Below are 12,751 nucleotides of genomic sequence, written 5' to 3' on the forward strand. Positions count from 1 at the left end.
TCCAGTGTGCACTCGGAGGCCCCGCGACCGCTTCAGAGGGTTTCTAAGCCCTGAGCTCCCCGTTATCCGCTGGGGTCGAGAGGATGCGCTCCGTGGAGGCTGACTCCCGACTGCGTCCGACGGCCAGCAGGCGGAGGCGAGGCTGATCGGAGCACCGCGGGGGCGCGGGCAGGGAAGGGGACCACGGCTGGAGCCGGCCGGCCAGAGACCAGGCGAGGCCCAAGACGAGGACCGGCCCGCCGAGGCCCCGCCTCCGAGGCCCGGAGCCCCGCCCCCGGCCCCGCCCCTTCCCGGGCTGCGCTCCTGCGCGCCCCGCCCGCGGGCGGAAGCGAGAGCGAGGCTGAACGGCTGACGTCAAGGCGACACCGCCAAACCTCGCCCAGAGTCAGGCGTGGAAAGCAGCCTGAGCGGCGGAGGCGGCGGCGGCGGCGGCGGGCGGCGGCGGCAGAGACCGCCGCGGCGCCGGGAGCAGCGAGCCGAAGGGAACGCGGAGCGACAGCGACGGCGGGGACCCGGTGACAGCGCGAGAGGTTAGCGGAGGGAGCGCGGGCGCGGCGGCGGGGCTGGCGCGGGCCGGCTGGAGGGGGCCGGTGGGGGGCGGCGCGGGCCGGGCCGGGCCGGGCGGGGCGGCCGGGGTGGGGGGGAGCTCGCACGGCGGCGACGGAGGCCCGGGCGCGCGGCAGGTGGCTGCGGGGTTCCCCCCGCGAACCCCTCGCTTCAGCGGGCGAGCCGCCTCGGAGCGGCCGGGGAGGAACCTCAGCCGCGGCGGGGAGCAGCGCGCTTTGCGGAAGGGGTCAAATGTCTGAAATATGGCGGAGGAAGTGAGCGCCCGAGGAACCCCCAGCCGCCGCCCGCGGCACCGCAGCCTTCCCCGCCGCGCCCCGATCCCCGATCCCCGATCCCCGCCGCGGGGTGGGTGGAAGTTAGAGCGGAAACCAGAAAGTTGTCCTTTGCGGACACCCGGGGTTTCTCCCAGCTCCGGCCCGGACGGAGTAGCGTCGATGGGGGTGGGGGGGAACCACTCCCCGGCGCCCCGCGGGCTCGAGCCTGACAGGGAAAAAGTTTGCCCGGATCGGGGCTGGCTTGCTTCATTTGTTGCGGGAAGTGGCAGAAGGAAAGCAAGGGAGCGAGCCCCACCTAGTCTGGCAGCCGCCACCGTGCAGAGACAGAGAAAAAAAATGTTAAAGGGGCCTTTCCCTTCGTCAGCAAGAGGAAATCTCTTTTCTCTCTTGCAGAGAGAAAATCCAGGAAGTCTGTCCTCTTCTCCTTTTTTCGCCATCTCGATATGTCTGATTCTGAAACTGACTTATCAGCGCCCTGAATTTTCTTTGAAACTACTCCCAGGGAACTGGGCCCTCCGGATTTTCCATGGGGTGGAGGGAGAAAGATCTTCCCTTCAGAGTTTGAGCGGATGGGCTTGCTTTCCTTTCGCTTGCCCCCTCCCACCCTCCCATACTTTAGAAAGACATTTTGGTCCCGCGACTCCTGACTGGTGTCAATACAAGCACTTCTTTATTACAGAAGTAGGAAATCGCATTTTTACTGAGTTAAAAATTGACATTATGGTGAAAGCTGGACTTTTAATATTTTAAATTAATATTTAAATTATTGAATGTTTGCTTTGATGACAGTGTGTATTGATATAGACCGAGTGCTTCTAACTTGTAAATTCATTTTTTTCAGTTTTCTTTTGTATAATTAGAACGTTGTTGAGACTTGCCTAAAAGGAATTTATCTTAGCAAGAAGTAACTTAATTGAATAGAGAAATTCTTCTCGTTTAAAGCTCTTATCATTCTAAGAGCTAACTTGGAATCTATGTATTAAGTCCTTATAGAGTCATGGGACTTTTTAAGGGCTGAAAGGGGACTATTTAAATCTGGTCCCACCCTGTCATTTTGTGGAGGAGGAAACTGAGGAAACAGGTAAGATAACCTGAGTCTGCTGATCTGTAAGGCAGTGGTCTATCCATAAAAGAACCCACAGGACAAAATGTGGCATTCAATGGTGAGTGACATCTTGCAAATCTTTTTAGTCCTATTATCCGCTCCTCTCCAAGATAGAGCGCCTTGGTTAGCTAAGTGCGGATAATGGCGCGGATGGTGTCATCCCCAGGTTTGGGTTAGAGGAAGTTAATACTCTGGGGAGGAAATAATTTTTACTTAAAGACACGGACTCCCTAATGACTTTCTTGTTTGAGCTTATCCACACTTTTAATCTCTGTAGTGCATTATGTTCCCTTGTACTCTCATGTTGACATTCTCAGTAGTTTAATGACCTTATCTGTGGAAGCCACAAAGTAAATTGCTGAAGGACATAAAGCTATTTGGGTTTGATGTGCCTGGTATCAGAAGACTGCTGAAGGACCGGTGCTGAGCTGCGGTTCGGAGCACAGAGATGACGGCCACTTCTTTCCCCTTTCTCTAACTTAACACTCTTCCTCTCGGTGGTTGTCACTTCCTAACTTCTGTTACTGCTGTGTATTTTTATCTGTTCTACTAAACCGTAAAGTCCAAGGACAGGATCTGTTCTTTTGTGTACCTCAAGTGACTAGTGTGTTGCTGTTACATAGATTCTCTCAATGGAAGTTAAGTGGAGTTAAATGAAAACACCACAAAAATAGGAATTAATTCTGTCGTATGTATTCTTAATTCCTCGGATTTTACCTGAGCACTAGTGATGTTCGGGACTTAAGTTTAGAGGTTAATGGAAAATTCAAAGAGACTGAAGAGCACAGTGTAACTTTGAAAAAGAATTACTTGTACATTTTGTTTGGGCTCACTCACTTTACAAATTGATTATCATTTTATCATTGGTCATTTATAATGATTCCAGTATTTCCTTTTGACCTACAGAGAAAGTGAGCCCTCCCTCGTGAGCCCTTTGCAACTGTAATCCCAGCCATTCAGGATGATTGCCATACATTAAAGGCTAGCCTGGACTAATGAAACCTCTATAAGTAAATACATAAATAACTTAATCTACGTTTATAGAGATCTTTGAAAGACTTTGTCTATGCAGAGGTTGATGACATGTACATGCTGTTTTAAGTGTACAGTCTAAAATTGGGATGGAAATCTCATGTTTAGCTTTCTTTGCTTTTTGTTTAGGCACTTTGATAAATATTTATTGAATGAAATTAACCTGTGAAATTAGATCTGAGAAAACTTAGCAGAGTTTACCTCTCTCCTCCCCCAAAGTGTGGTTTGCGTTTGGCGTTTTATTGTTGACTGTCGAGGAGATGTTATTGACTTCACGTGTCGTGCTGTAAATACATTTTCAGGGGTAGATGTTAATATATAATGTTTAGATTTGAACTGCTACAAGGTTAGTTTAGTGTTTCTGCTCTAAATAGTCAACGGCTATTTCTCCACAGCAGTGATGTCATGTCATCACTGTAGAGTTTGTACAAATCCATCTTTCTGCTGGGGATGCAGCTCGGTGATGAGACTGTCCAAGTTGCTAGGTCCAGTCTCTCACTGAAAATAGCAGTTACTCTTCATTTGTCCAAGGCTTGTTATAAAGTCATAGCTAAATATACTTTATGGTTTTTGATTTGGTTTATCTATGAAGGATGTGTGTGTTGTTTTGTTTCTGTATTTGTTTTCTTTCTCATTTTTGTGGGCATAGATTAGGCTGACGTATGTACTGTTTTTTTTTTTTTCAAACTGAACTTTTTTTTAAATAAGAACAATGTCTTAAACGGAGGCTGGATGCATTGTAATACTAGACAAACTTTTTATCTAGCGTTGTGCTGTCTCGTACTGAAAGTTAATCTTTTCAGTAATTGTAGATGTTTTGCACTAGTGTTGAAAGGGTCTAATAAGCGGTTGAGGGCTAAAGTCTTGAGATTAGTTCTTTAGAAATCTCAAGGATACAGTGGAAGCCCTGACTGCAAAGAGTAGAATGAAGGGCTGGAGGTAGCCCTGGTCAAGAGTGCTCGCTGCTTTTGACCTGAATTGGATTCCTGCTGCCTCCCGACCACCTCTCTACCTCTAGCTGCTGGGGCTCCAACGCCTCCTTCTGGACTCACAGATGCCCACCTACCGGTGTACTTCTCATACACCTGTGCTCAGGCACACACAGACGAAAAAGAGAAGCTAGGAGGAACTTACTCATTTATAGTAAAAGTGTGGCTTGCTTTATAATCTGTTGTCCTTTGTGTGAACCCACTTGACTGGATTCTAAAATTAATCCTTCAGCAGTAGAGTTTCTAGTTTGTAAAGTTAATCAGGATTTTTTTTTTGCCTCCTTAAAATAACAGAATTTTAGAATTCATGAAGATAAAGGATGTTACTTATTTCCCACACTTCATGAGCACTGCTGTGCTTACTCCTGATGTTCAGATTGAGGGTACACAGCAGCTTATTAAGTTTCCAGAGAGTCCTAAAACTTACAAAGAAAAAAATGAAAATTTAGGAGTATATGGTTTTAAAATTGCATTTAAATTCTCTAAGAATATTTGCAACAGGAATTGCAAAATTTCATTCTTGTTTTTATTATACAAAAGGATAATAATATTCTGGAATATTATTTGTTGTACTTAAAATTGGTTCCATTCAAGGTGCTTGAATAGTGGACACACACTCATTTCTAGGTGACGGGTATCATTCTCTAACTACAGCCTGAGTTTGACTTTTTACTGATTCCTAAGGCTTCTGGGTGTTAACTAGTGTTTCATATCTTTATAGCTGTGTTACTTTACAGCAATGAGACTCTTCCGTCTAAGCTAGGTCGGGACTCGGGAGGTAACTTCTGGGTGAACTGTTTGAAGGATAGGGGTTACAGATAGATAGCCTCCTGAGGATGTTAGAGGGAGAGAGCACCTGTTACAAGCATCGCAGAGTGATCTAAAATTTATCTCAGCAACTATATATTTATAAAATTTGTTTTTTTCCAGCTGTGTGTGGTGGTCTGCACCTGTAACCCCAGCATTTGAGGGGCCACAGGAAGGGCAATCCTTCTGTCAGCCTTTGCTGCACAGAAAGTTCCAGGCTAACCTGGGCTACGTGAGACTGTCTCTGTGCATGTTTTCCTTTACTTCAGCCATAGCTATTTTGAAAGTAAAAAGGGAGTTGATCACCTCACTGGTGGGCTATCTCTCCCACCTGTGGTTTTCCTTGTTGTCTTGTGCGATAGGAAAAATAGGAAAGCCATGTTCTGCCCACTTACAGTTTCAAGTGGCCTTGGGGAGGACATAGGAAGTAGTAGCTACAGTTGGGTTCTAATTGCCTGTCTTCTGAAGTTTATCCTCACACATTAGAATATATTTTTCATAGTCATCATCATCACTATTTGGAGGACTCAAACCTAGGGCTTTGCACGCTGGACAAAGTACTACAGAGCTATATCCCCAGCCCTTTTGAATCACTTTGTAGTAAATTCAAGGATTCTCTAAGCTAATAAAATTAGAGGTCTCAGTAAAAAAGGAACAATATAGACACAAACTACTACTGTGTTACAGATACAACGTCTATGATTTTTAGGTAATGAACTAACTTCTCAGTGATACAACTCTGGCATCGCTCCTATACAGGTAGGAAGAGGTCAGGACAAGGTGTATGTGGACCTCCACTATTTTCTCTAATTTGGAGATGCTGCACATTTGTATTGCTAAGATTGGCTGAGTTTTCAAGTGTTCGGCTTTACAGGTTTGGTTACAATATTTGCAATACAGAGGATAAGAAGAACAACACGGTATGGTGTACAATCTCTACACTGCTCCGGTGCTCTGGGAAACTCGCCTTCTCCAATGCTCTCTTCTCCCTTGTTTTTCCTTGGCAAGATGACATGTAGATGTCGGACTTGAGGGTTAAGTAAAGTCTCATTTGTAAATGTTTTACGAATTGTAGGACACACTCGTGTCATACAAATTCTTCAGGGCCTCTGTTCTCTAGCATTAGTTAACACTCTCCAAGAGAGCTGAGTGAAGGGTTGTGGAGCCAATGTTCTGCTTTTGAGAAAAGGTCTTACTGTGTTGCCTGCTCTGTCCTCAAACTTGCTGTCCTCCTGCTTCAGCTTTGAGGTGGCCGAGATGACATGTACATCCCAGACTTGAGGAGCTTTCAGTAGGAATCTTTTTGCTCAGTGGTTCTCAGAGTGTTATCCAAGGGACTCTGCAGATCTGTAGATGTGCTTGGGGAGTCAGCAGGAACAAAGCTGTTAGTTCTATCAATAATGCAAAGACATCCTTTGCCCTTTTTACTGTATTGACATTTGTTTCTATGATGCAAGACCAGTGGCAAGCGTGGCTGGAGGGAAGCGGATTAGAGCTCTGGCATATCCTTCACTGCCCTGACTGTTTAAAAGGAAGACAAAAGTTCCACCTAAATATTGTAAAGATAAATTAGGTCTTCCCTGTGTACAGGTCTTTTTAATATGACAAATAGGATGTTCAAAACATGACGGTTTCCCACTGAAGCTGGTGACTGTCCCCAAGAAAAGTGACTCTCATGAGCCAAACCAGTTACTTGCTTTTAGATTTACTTTTATTATGTTTTACCTGCATGTTTGTATGCAGGCTTCTCTCAGAGGTCAGAAGTGGGAGGGTCTTCTGTAACTGCAGCTGTAGCAGGTCGGTTGTGAGCCTCCACCTGGGTGTTGGGAATTGAACCTGGGTCCTCTGCAAGAGCAATAATTGCTTCTACTGCTGAGCCATCTCTGCCGTTCCCAGAACCACTCACTTTTTCTTTTCTGAGACAGGGTTTCTCTGTAGCTTTGAAGCCTGTCCTGGAACTAGCTCTTGTAGACCAGGTTGGCCTGGAACTCACAGAGATCTTCCTGCCTCTGCCTCCTGAGTGCTGGGATTAAAGGCATGTACCACTCACTTTTTAAAGGAAAAAGTTTGGCTTAAAAAAAATTCCTGATCATGGGAGACAGTCCAGCTGAGAGTTAGGTACAACTTATCTTAAAGCCCAAAGTCTTGACCTACATCTTATATTATGGAAATTTAAATATGAAACTTTGAATTAAAAAAAAAGAATGCCTGTAATCTGGGCATTGATGGCATGTGCCTTTAATACCAGCAGGCTCTTGAGTTCCAGGCCAGCCTGAGATATATATATATATATATATATATATATATATATATATATATATATATATATATATATAAAAGCTTCAATATAGCTAGGGCTGTTAAGCAGAGGAAAAAAAAACCCTATCTCCAAAAAAGAAAAGAAAAAGGAAGAAAAGAACAAAAAAGGAATGCTTGATAAATATTCAAATTCAGAGTTAGTATTAAGCTTTTTTTAAAGATTTTAATGTTTTGTGTGTCTGATGTCTGTGTACCACATGTGTTCAGTACCCATGGTGGCCAGAAGAGGGCACCTGAGACTGAAGTCACAAACCAGTCTGGGTGCTGGGAATTGAGGCCCAGTCGTCTGGAAGGACAGCAGTGCTCGTAACTGTTGAGCCATTACTCCAGCCCTCTCACATAGTGTTGAAAATAGCAAGCGAGCTTGTCCTAAGGAAAATTGTAGCAGTATCTCTGGATGGTTGTAAATAGCTATTAAAAATTGAGATTTTGAAAAGCTTTTCTGGGTACTGGGCCCTTCAGACTTGACAGCAGCCTCTTAGTACTGTGGGGAACATCTTTCTTTGAACCTAAGGAACATTTGAAAGAGTACACAATGGAATGAGCCATTACTTGAAGATTTGTTTAACTATCTAGCCAGTGTTTTCCAAGTGACCAGCACTAGATACTGTAAGAAGTCTTGAGTGCTGTGGCCTTGTTTCTGAATCCTTGCTAATGCAGAATTGGGTTAGATGTAGTTTCTTTGCAGGCTTATCTAGGCAGTCCATTATTTTTGATCACATAAATTGAGATAATTATTTGGTATGTCCAAATTACCTTTTGGAAAAATGCTGTTTCTTTTTCCTGTTTACTTAGAACAATTGTAACGATCTTGTTGAACAGTGAAAATTTTAGGTTTTTATAGTAGCCTAGATCTAGCTCTATTAGCTAGTTTCAGACCATGAAAGTAGATAGAAAGGTGGATGGGTAGGTGGTGGGTGCTCCGTGAGCCAGTCTTCTTAGCCAGAGGTCTAAGGTAGGAGGATCCCAAGATGTCCAGGATCTTCAACTCTCATCTTAACAGAGGATGTCCTTGATTTGTAGCCAGCTCACTACTGACTAGCAAGGTGGGCTAGCCTGGGAAAGTTACAGATAGAAGATCCTGACCTCTTGCAATCTATTTAAACTACAAAGGAACAGACTGGGCTATTCTACAATGCTTTCACAGAAAGTGGTATCTTGTTTTTTCCACATGAATAATCTTGCCAGTGCAAGGCCTCAAAAAAGCTGATTAATAGAGGCAGCAAGATGGTTAAAGCACTGTCTACCAAGCCTGATGACTAAGAGACTGAGAGCCCGTGTGGTGGGAGGAGAGAACTGACTCCTATAGGTTGTCCTTAGACCTTCACATGTGCACACGTGTGTGCGTGCACATCAATACACACAAACTAGAATTTAGTAAAAGGTACTCGGCTGCTATGTCCGGATATTGTTCTTGTAGAGGGACCCGGGTGGGTTCAGCTCCTAGCAGCTGTCTGCGACTCCAGCTTCAGAGGCCTGATGATTTGGCCTGGTCCTCAGGCACAAGCACTCATGCACAATACTTCTCGCCACAGACACATAACTAAAAAATAAATTGGTTAAAAATCCTGCCTTGTTCCTTTCCCCAGAACCTTTAGTAGAAGGCAGGTTTACATTATCAAGAGAAACCAAGCTATTGAACAGCACTCTTTAAAAGGACGGGGTTGGCTTAGAGAAGGAGAGGGGGTGCGGTGCCCACTTCAGGGGTTAAGTGCTAAAGGACTTCTGCCTACCATACCTAATCCCAGCGGGGGAGGAAAGTTCCAGGAGCTTTGGTGCTTCTCGAATTAAGTAATTAACTGCTCAGCTGTTCTAACGGTTCTGAACTAGGGAACATACTGAGATCATATCTTATAGCCAGGACATCCAAATTCATCACAGGTTGCTACTAAATACTATTATGCACTTATAGTTATTAACTAAAAACTTGAGTAAAATTTCTTCCGTTTTAGTTAGCTTTTATGTATTTTTGGTTTTCTTCTGCCCATGAGCTCCCTCACTTGAATCATAGGCTTTAGTGGCTTTTTTGTTAGGGTGTGTGTGTGTGTGTGTGTGTGTGTGTGTGTGTGTGTGTGTTGTTTACTTTGTTTTTAAGGTTTTGGGGCTTTTGAGGTTTGAGGCAGAGACTAGCCTTAAACTGAAAATCCCCTGCCTCGGCTTCCTGATGGAATTACAGCTGTGTACCACCACGGAAGGCCTTTTGCCAGCTTTTAATGACAGAAAATGAATTTATACTCTCTCTCTGGGGTGTGAAATGTTACTGTTTTGGTCGTTTTGTTTTGAGATGGTGAGTAAGAGACTTCACTGACCTTGAATTTATGGCTGTCCTGCCTCAGCCTCCTGAGTGCTCAGGTTACAGATGTGTGTCATTGAGAAGAGAATGATGGTGTTGATTTTAGCCCTGAAGGGTGGGAGGTGGGTGCGTGGAGTACTAGGGGGAGAGCAGGGTGCAGAAGGCTTGTGGTGTGAGCGGGCGGGGCTGCTCTGCCTCAACAAAGATGTGCAGCTGCCTGACTTCCCACTGAGGGGCCTGTGCAGATAGTGACTCTGCCACCTAAGAAGATGGTGTTGAGTTTACCACTGCACAGTAGAGTTGACAGTGCTTTACTCCCAGCAGAACCTCCTGGACATTAAACACCCAGGTGTCCACATTGTCCTTTATGTTTTAGCTGATTCCTTGGAGTATAAGGATAAATCAGAGAAATTACATACTTCCTTTCTTGTTTATTAAGACTATGTCTCACTGTGTGGCCAAAGCCCAGGCTGATCTCCAACTTGTCATCCTCCTGCCTGAGCCCATCCTTCGTCATTGCCCCCAGTGCTGCCATTACAAAAGTGTTGTGTGTCTTAGGTACTTGTCAACCTTTGGTTCTGTCATTTGTTTTTATTGTTAGAGTTTTGGGTTGTGGTCGATTTTATGTTTGGTTTGACATAGGGCCTGTTTGTTTGTTTGTTTGTTTGTTTGTTTGTTTGTTTGTTTTACAATATTCTGTGTATATGTCTGCAGGCCAGAAGAGGGCACCAGACCTCATTACAGATGGTTGTGAGCCACCATGTGGTTGCCGGGAATTGAACTCAGGACCTTTGGAAGGGCAGGCAATGTTCTAAACCACTGAGCCATCTCTCTAGTCCCCAGTATAGGGAGGGCCTTATTCTATAGGCCAGGCTGCCCTTCAACTTGACAGTTTTCCTGCCATGCGCATTCCTATGGACTTGGCTGCTGTTTTTTAGTGGTGTTGATGTTGATCTGTCTGAGGTTTCAGTTCTCTTGGAACTATGACTGTTGTTGACCCTTCTCTGGGAGCTTATTTTCCACTGAGGCCTTTTCTGGGCTCTCAAAGGGTTTTAATGTCAACCAGATCTAATCTTTGTGTTTTAATATTTATATGTATGTGCCTGTGTGTATATGTGTGAACCATGTGTGTGCAGGTGCCGGAGATGTCAGAAGACGGGAGGGGGGCCAGAGTCCTTCAAGCGGAATTACAGTGTGAGCCACCCAATGTAGGTGCTGGAACTTGGGTCCTCATTATGTAGCCTTGGGTGGACCTCACTAGTGAACCAGGCTGACCTTGAACTCAGAGAGCTCCTCTTTAGCTTCCTCAGTTCTGGGATTAAAAGTGCATATTGCCACATCCAACTTGGATGCCTTATTTCCATACATCTGGCTACGTGTTATTGAGAGCTAATTGTTCACAGTTTTTGCATTTAGGGTTGAATTAAATAATTTTATGTGTTTACACAGAAGGTTTTAGCAAAGGTAGAATATGAATCATGAAAATGTTAACAAATACCCAGTTAGTAATACAAGTGTTTTGGAGCCAGAATTGACAGGTCTTAGCTGTTATAGCTAGAGAAAATGGTAGAAGTGAAGAGGAATTGCGCACAATATTATAAGGTGGGTAGGTTTTAGATTAGTAGTGAGCAACAATATAGAGTTTCTCCAACAGGCTTTATGCTGGTGGGTGTTTGTGAAATGGACAGTAGGGTCCAACAAGACAACCTAACCTGAAAGTTGTCCTCTGACCTCCATACACAGACACGGTAGTCCAAAGCAAATGAACTGGGTAGATGCTGCCCTGCTCTAATAGACCCTGTGAAATGGGTTGGAAGACGATACTAACCTTCCGTTATAGCCCTGTTGGTAGGTGTCTTCACATTGAGACGTGGACGTTTCTTTTCTAGTGGGGTGAGGATGATAAAGCACTGTCCATGTGAGGCATGAGCAGTCACTTAACGGGTTCAATAAAACACAGAAATAGACTCACACCAGCGTTCAGGCAAGTGTAAGGAATTTATGACAAACCAGGTTTTCCACTGGATCAGATATAAGACTCAGTATTCATTAGATTATTTACAGATTCAAAAATTTTTAAGATGGCTTAGAAACTTTTTGTTAGTAATGTCTTCTCTGAAAAAGACATTAGAATATGGAACTCTTACTTTCAAGCAACTGAAACAGTCTGCTGGAAACTCGGGCTGACTAGAAGTCAGTGGTGGATGTCTTCCTCGGTCCCTCTCCAGAGAGAAAACCACAGGGTGCTCCTGCCTCAGGGAGGACCCATATGGAGGAAGGGGAGAACCGACTCCTCCCTAAAGTTGCTCTCTGACCTCCACATGCAAATCTTCTTGCATGTGCTCTTGAGGTGCAGCCTGTGTGTGTGTGTGTGTGTGTGTGTGTGTGTGTGTGTGTGTGTGTAGTAGTAGTAGTAGTAGTAGTAGTAGTAGTAGTAGTAGTAGTAGTAGAATTTTTCTTAGATCCCCGATGTGGGGCTGGAGAAATGGCTTGACAGTTAAGAGTGCTTGTTGCTCTTGTTAGAGGACCCATATTCAATTCCCAGTACCCACATAGTAGTTTGCAACCACTGATAACTAATTCCAGGGCATCTGATACCCTTTTCTGTCCCCTTTGGGCACCAGACATGCAGATGGTAAAGGCATTATGAAGGCAAATACTTGGGACCATAAATAATCAAATCTAAAAAAGATTTTATTTTTTTAAATCCCTGATGGTACCACCTGGTATAGTGACAGGAAGAAGTAAATAGCTGAAATGGATACTCTGAAATTCAGCATTGCTAACAGGAAGTGTCTGTGTCTGCCCACTTTTCCTGTCTTCTCAGTGTGTTCTGCTGGCTGTAATAGACTAATTAACATCTAGACTTTTTACTTGGTAAATACGCTAATATGAAAAATATGCTGACACGTATGCATGTAGTTGGGGAGAAGAGTAATTTTGTCTCAAATTGAGCAGGAAATGGACACTTTAAAGATAAAGATACCTATGTCTGAATGTTTGCTGGCCTGTATGTATGTGCATAGTGTAATGTGTCTGGTGCCCTCAGAAACCAGAAGAGGGAAGCAGATCCTCTAGAAAGGGAGTTACAGATGGTTGGGAGCCACCATGTGGGTACTGGGAGCCGAACCTGGTCTTCTGCACGGAGCTGGCTCTCCAGCCCCCAAGCTGCATTGTTAACCTAGTAATTATGAGTAAGCAAGCGGGTATTGTGTGACAGTGGAAGAAAAACATTCTTTATATATGATGCCCCCTTGTTTCTCTAAGTGGCCTTCACTGAATATAAAAGGCGTCTTGAATAAACTGAGAAATACAGAAGCGTTACATTTATCAAGCCAGTGTGACAGGAAATGGATAGCATAAG

At 44.5% G+C, this 12,751-nt stretch overlaps 1 protein-coding gene across 1 annotated transcript in view; it reads left to right on the plus strand.

Moving 5' to 3' along the window:
* The first annotated feature begins 368 nt into the window (after positions 1 to 368).
* Positions 369 to 12,751, plus strand: part of Rap1b (RAP1B, member of RAS oncogene family) — a 34,498-nt gene continuing 22,115 nt past the window's right edge. The window contains exon 1 of the mRNA XM_038314426.1: positions 369 to 530. The gene's annotated coding sequence lies outside the window, so the exon portion shown is untranslated. The remainder of the gene's footprint in view (positions 531 to 12,751) is intronic.

Source organism: Arvicola amphibius, chromosome 17 (assembly GCF_903992535.2).
Source record: "Arvicola amphibius chromosome 17, mArvAmp1.2, whole genome shotgun sequence".
NCBI lineage: Eukaryota > Metazoa > Chordata > Mammalia > Rodentia > Cricetidae > Arvicola > Arvicola amphibius.